This window comes from Gorilla gorilla, chromosome 15 (genome assembly GCF_029281585.2).
Source record: "Gorilla gorilla gorilla isolate KB3781 chromosome 15, NHGRI_mGorGor1-v2.1_pri, whole genome shotgun sequence".
Classification (NCBI taxonomy): domain Eukaryota; kingdom Metazoa; phylum Chordata; class Mammalia; order Primates; family Hominidae; genus Gorilla; species Gorilla gorilla.
The window spans coordinates 91,232,052-91,238,378 of record NC_073239.2 but is presented as its reverse complement, the minus strand read 5'-3'; the positions used below and the strand labels follow the sequence as shown (position 1 = coordinate 91,238,378).

The following is a 6,327-nucleotide window of genomic DNA, read 5'->3' as shown; positions in this document are numbered from 1 at the left end:
GACGGGGTTTCACCGTGTTAGCCAGGATGGTCTCGATCTCCTGACCTCGTGATCCGCCCACCTCGGCCTCCCAAAGTGCTAGAATTACAGGCATGAGCCACCGCACCCGGCCTTTTTTTCTGTTTAAAATTATTTTGGGGGCTGGGCGCAGTGGCTCACGCCTGTAATCCCAGCACTTTGGGAAGCCAAGGTGGGTTGATCACTTGAAGCCAGGAGTTCGAGACCAACCTGAACGATACAGTGAAACCCCACCTCTACTAAAAATACAAAAATTAGCCGGGCGTGGTGATGGGTGCCTGTAATCCCAGCTACTTGGGAGGCTGAGGCAGGAGAATCGCTTGAACCCGGGAGGCAGAGGTTGCAGTGAGCTGAGATCACGCCACTGCACTCCAGCCGGGGCAACAGAGAAAGACTCCATCTCAAAAATAAATAAATAAATAAACATTTTCTATTTTAAACTTTTTTTGTTAAAAACAGACACAAACCTTCTTATCCGAGAAAACAAATGGCGGATGATGCCGGTGCAGCGCGGGGGCCCGGAGGCCCTGGGGGCACTGGGATGGGGAACAATGGTGGCTTCCGCGGAGGCTTCGGCAGTGGCATCGGGGGCCAGAGTCGCGGCCGTGGACGCGGCCGGGGCCAAGGCCGCGGAGCTCGCGGAGGCAAGGCCGAGGATAAGGAGTGGATGCCGTCACCAAGCTGGGCCGCTTGCTCAAGGACATGAGGATCAAGTCCCTGAAGGAGATCTATATCTTCTCCCTGCCCATTAAGGAATCTGAGATCATTGACTTTTCCCTGGGGGCCTCTCTCAAGGACGAGGTTTTGAAGATTATGCGGGTCCAGAAGCAGACCCGTGCCGGCCAGCGCACCAGGTTCAAGGCGTTTGTTGCCATCGGGGACTACAATGGCCACGTCGGTCTGGGTATTAAGTGCTCCAAGGAGGTGGCCACTGCCATCTGCGGGGCCATCATCCTGGCCAAGCTCTCCATTGTCCCCATAAGCAGAGGCTGCTGGGAGAACAAGATTGGCAAGCCCCACACCGTCCCTTGCAAGATGACAGACCACTGCGGCTCTGTGCCGGTGCACCTCATCCCTGCACCCAGGGGCACTGGCATTGTCTCAGCGCCTGTGCCCAAGAATCTGCTCATGATGGCTGGTATCAATGACTGCTACACCTCAGCCCAGGGCTGCACTGCCACCCTGGGCAACTTCGCCAAGGCCACCTTTGATGCCATCTCTAAAACCTACAGCTACCTGACCCCCGACCTCTGGAAGGAGACTGTATTCACTAACTCTGCCTATCAGGAATTCACTGACCACCTCATCAAGACCCACACTAGAGTCTCAGTGCAGTGGACCCAGGCTCCAGCTGTGGCTACAACATAGGGTTTTTATACAAGAAAAATAAAGTGATTAAGCCTGAAAAAAAAAAAAGACACAAACATACACATTAGCCTAGGCCTACACAGGGTCCAGATCATCAATATCACAGTCTCCCACCTTCCACCCTTCCACCGTCACATCGCATCCCACCAGAAGGTCTCTAAGGGCAGTAACACATATGGGGCCGTCATCTCCTACAATATCAATGCGTTATTCTGGAATACTTCCTAAAGGACCTGCCTGAGACTCTTCTCAAGAAGGTATCACTCTGAAAAAATACATGGTGGTTTGCTTGGTTTGTTTCTTTTTCCTTTTCCTTTGTTTTTTTTTTTTTTTTGGACACAGATTCTCACTCTGTCACCCAGGCTGGAGTGGAGTGCAGTGGCACAATCACAGCTCACTGCAGCCTCAACCTCCTGGGCTCAAGTGATCCTCCCATCTCATCCTCCCAAGTAGCTGAAGCTACAGGCATGTGCCACCATGCTCAGCTAATCTTTTTACTTTGTTGTAGAGATGGGGTTTCACTATGTTGTCCAGGCTCTTGAACTCCTGGGCTCAAGCAATCCTCCTGCCTCGGCCTCCCAAAGTGCTGGGATCACAAGTGTGAGCCACTGCACCTGGACCTGTTTCTTTTTTCATCATAGATTTTCTTGTCAGCAAATACTGCACCATAAACATTCCTCTCTATTAAGGAAAACCTTTCATTGTCGGGGGGTCCATGTTTCCAAACTTTTTTTTTTTTTTTTTTTTCTTTTTGAGACGGAGTCTCGCTCTCTCGCCCAGGCTGGAGTGCAGTGGCATGATCTCGGCTCACTGCAAGCTCCACCTCCTGAGTTCACGCCACTCTCCTGCCTCAGCCTCCCAAGTAGCTGGGACTACAGGCACCCACTACCACACCCGGCTAATTTTTTGTATTTTTAGTAGAGACGGGGTTTCACCGTGTCAGCCAGGATGGTCTCGATCTCCTGACCTCGTGATCCATCCACCTCATCCTCTCAAAGTGCTGGGATTACAGGCATGAGCCACCGCTCCCGGCCCATCTTTCCAAGCTTTTAAACGATCTGGTTGAGGTCTGTAAAAGCTTTTGCTAAGCCCTTCACTGTGAATTTTCTTGGAAGTTCTTTTTCTTCTGCAGTTTCTTTTTCTCTTGTCTGTTCTTCAGCTATGTGTTCCTGTTCTAGTTCCAACAACCCCTCATTCATCGGTTCCTTAGGAACCACCTCTAGGACCTCCTCAATGGCATCCTCATCCACACAAAGGTTAAAGTTATTTGCCATCTCCAACCACAGCTATGTTGATTTTTTGCAACCTTCTTATCCTTGGCAAATCCTTTGAAGTCATGAACAAACCTATTCAGTTTCTTCTTCCAGATGCCATGCAGACATGCCTTGATGACATTGCCCCAGTCCCAAGCAAGGTCCTTGATGCAGTCGTAAACGTTGTAATCCTTCTAGAATTACATCAGTGTCTTCTTAGTGTCTCTCTCAGTTGCAGTAATAGCCTGGGTAAAGGTCTTCCTTGGGTAGCAGATATGGTTTGGCTGTGTCTCCACCCAAATCTCATCTTGAATTGTAGCTCCCATAATTCTCACGTGTTGTGGGAGGAATCCGGTGGGAGATAACTGAATCATGGGGTGGTTTCCCCCATACTGTTCTCATGGTAGTGAATAAATCTCACAAGGTCTGATGGGGCCCGGCACGGTGGCTCATGCCTGTAATCCCAGCACTTTGGGAGTCCAAAGCAGCCAGATCACTTGAGGTGAGGAATTTGAGACCAGCCTGGCCAATATGGTGAAACCCCACCTCTACTAAAAATACAAAACTTAACCGGGTGTGGTGGTGCGCACCTGTAATCTCAGCTACTGGGGAGGCTGAGGCAGGAGAATTGCTTGAACCCAGGAGGTGGGGATTGCAGTGAGCTGAGATCACACCACTGCCCTCCAGCCTGGGCAACAGAGCAAGACGCGGACTGAAAAAAAAAAAAAAAGATCTGATGGTTTTATAGGGGAAAAGCCCTTTCTCTTGGTTCTCATTCTGTCTTGTCTCTCGCCAGGTAAAATGTGACTTTCATCTTCCACCATGATTGTGAGGCCTCCCCAGCCACGTGGAACTGGGAGTCCATTAAACCTCTTTTTCTTTATAAACTACCCAGCCTGAGGTATGTCATTATCAACAGCGTGAAAACAGACTAATACAGTAGTAGCTCTTAAAAGCTGCTACAGCTCCTTGATCCATTGGTTGGATCAAAGAGGTGGTATTTGAAAGCAGAAACACCACTCTGATACCGGGATGAAGATCACCAGCAAAAGGCAGATGTTTGGGAACATTATCAACAATAAGCAAAATCTTGGAAAGTATGATCTTCCCCAAACAATACTTCTCCACTGTGCTGGCATAGCAATTCAGGAGTGCACCTTGGAAGCGGAGGTTCCATGACTTTTCATTGCTCCTGAAGTACACTGGCAGCGTGTGCTTGGTTTTTTTTGTTTGTTTTAATTTTTAATTTTTTATTTATTTATTTATTTTTTTGAGATGGAATCTTGCTCTATTGCCAGGCTGGAGTGCAGTGGCATGATCTCAGCTCACTGCAACCTCCACCTCCCGAGTTCAAGCCATTCTCCCGCCAAAGCCTCCCGAGCAGCTGGGATTACAGGCATGCACCACCATGCCCCGCTAATTTTTGTATTTTTAGTAGAGATGGGGTTTCACCATGTTGGCCAGGATGGTCTCGATCTCTTGACCTCGTGATCCGCCCACCTTGGCCTCCCAAAGTGCTGGGATTACAGGCGTGAGCCACCACGCCCAGCCTTTTGTTTGTTTTTTAAAAGACAGGATCCCACTCTGTCACCCAGGCTGGAATGCAGTGGCATGATCATTGCTCACTACAGCCTTGAACTCCTGGGCTCAAGAGATCCTCCTCCCTCGGCCTCCCAAAGTGCTGGGATTACAGGTGTGGGCCACCATGCCAGGACTCAACATGCATTTATTGATAAGCTGAAAGGCCCTGAAGTTCTCCCTGTTCCAGGTCACAAAGGGTTTCAGTTTGTAACCTGCCACATTGCTCTCAAGCAAGACTGTTATTCTGTCCTTAAAAGCCGTGAAACCTGGCATTAACTTGGCCTCTTTATAAATGAAAGTACTTTCAGGCATCCATTTTCAGAATAGGAGGTTTCATCCATATTAAAGATTTGCTCCTGCAAGTAATTTTCCTCACAATCAGCTTATCTAGAGTTTCCAAAAATTCTTCAGCTGCCTTCACATCAGCACTTACAGACTCACCACTCACTTTCACATTATGTAATGAATAACGATTCTTGAATAGTTTAAGCCACCCAGAGCTAGCAGTAAATTCCACACTGTAGTTGGATCCAGTCTTTCTTTTCAACATCACAAACAAACTTTGCTTTGTCAGTGCTTGTCATGTGGCTGAGAGGGATATGCTTCTGTGTCTGGTCTTCAATCCAGGTCATTAGAAATGTAACCAGATCAGATTTAGGCCCTTCTCTCATATTTGTTCATGTCATTGCCTTCAATGAAGCGGATCCTTTAACAGCTTCTATCATTTTGTTCTTGTTCTTCAAAATCATAGCTATGGTGGAATGGACCTGCCTGCCTGGCAAACAATAGCCATTGCAGATTTGCCACCTTTGTGGTCCTTAATCACTTTTAATTTTGCTTCCAGGTCAACCACTCGATGTGGCCTCTTCCTGGCAACATTAGCCGTGAGTTTTGTATTTACAGGGGCCATAAAACAAAATGACCCAACGTCAAATCAATGGTGCAATCAAGAGATGCAGTAAACACAAGATGTATGTAGGAGTGTACTCTAAAATAACAGGAAGGCTGAGGCAGGAGGATCACTTGAGCCCGGGAGTTCGAGGCTGCACCGAGCTATGATTGCACCACTGTGCTCCAGCCTGGGAGACAAAGCAAGACCTTGTCTCTAAAAATAAAAATCAGGCCAGGCGCAGTGGCTCACGCCTGTAACCCCAACACTTTGGGAGACCGAGATGGGCAGATCGCTTGCACTCAGGAGTTTGAGACCAGCCTGGGCAACATGGTGAAACCCCGTCTCTACCAAAAATACAAAAGTTAGCTAGGTGTGGTGCCGCATGCCTGTAATCCCACCTACTCAGGGGTGGGGAAGGCTGAGTCAGGAGAACCACTTGAACCTGGGAGGCAGAGGCTGCAGTGAGCCGAGATTGTACCACTGCACTCCACCCTGGGCAACAGAGTGAGACTCTGTTTCAAAAAAATAAATAAATAAAAAATAAAAATAAATTAATTAAAAGCATGTATTTTTCTAAAATAAATAAATAAATTAACAATTAAAACGCACAGCATAGGCCAGGTACAGTGGCTCATACCTATAATCCCAGCACTTTGGGAGGCCAAGGTAGGAGAATTGCTTGAAGCCCGGAGTACAAAACCAGCCTGGCAACAAAGTGAGACCCTTGTCTCTACAAAATAAAATAAAAATTCAAAGTAAGTACAGTATAGTAAATACATAACCCAGTAATATAGTTGCTAATTATCATTATCAAGTATTACATACTGTACATAATTGTGTGTGCTATACTTTTATATGACTGGCAGCACAGATTTGTTTACATCAGCATTACCGCAAACACATGAGTAATGCATTGCACTACAATGACTTTATTTTTCATTTATTTATTTATTTTTATTTTTATTTTTTTGAGATGAAGTTTCGCTCTGTGGCCCAGGCTGGAGTGCAGTGGCACAATCTCAGCTCACTGCAAGCTCTGCCTCCTGGGTTCACACCATTCTTCTGCCTCAGCTTCCCGAGTAGCTGGGACTACAGGCGCCCACCACCACGCCTGGCTAATTTTTTTGTATTTTCAGTAGAGATGGGGTTGCACCGTGTTAGCCAGGGTGGTCTCGATCTCCTGACCTCGTGATCCACCTGCCTCAGCCTCCCAAA

At 47.5% G+C, this 6,327-nt stretch overlaps 1 pseudogene; it reads left to right on the top strand.

The window, feature by feature from the left end:
- Positions 1-505: 505 nt before the first annotated feature.
- LOC115930591 (small ribosomal subunit protein uS5-like) lies at positions 506-1,404 on the top strand (annotated as a pseudogene).
- The last annotated feature ends 4,923 nt before the right edge of the window (positions 1,405-6,327 follow it).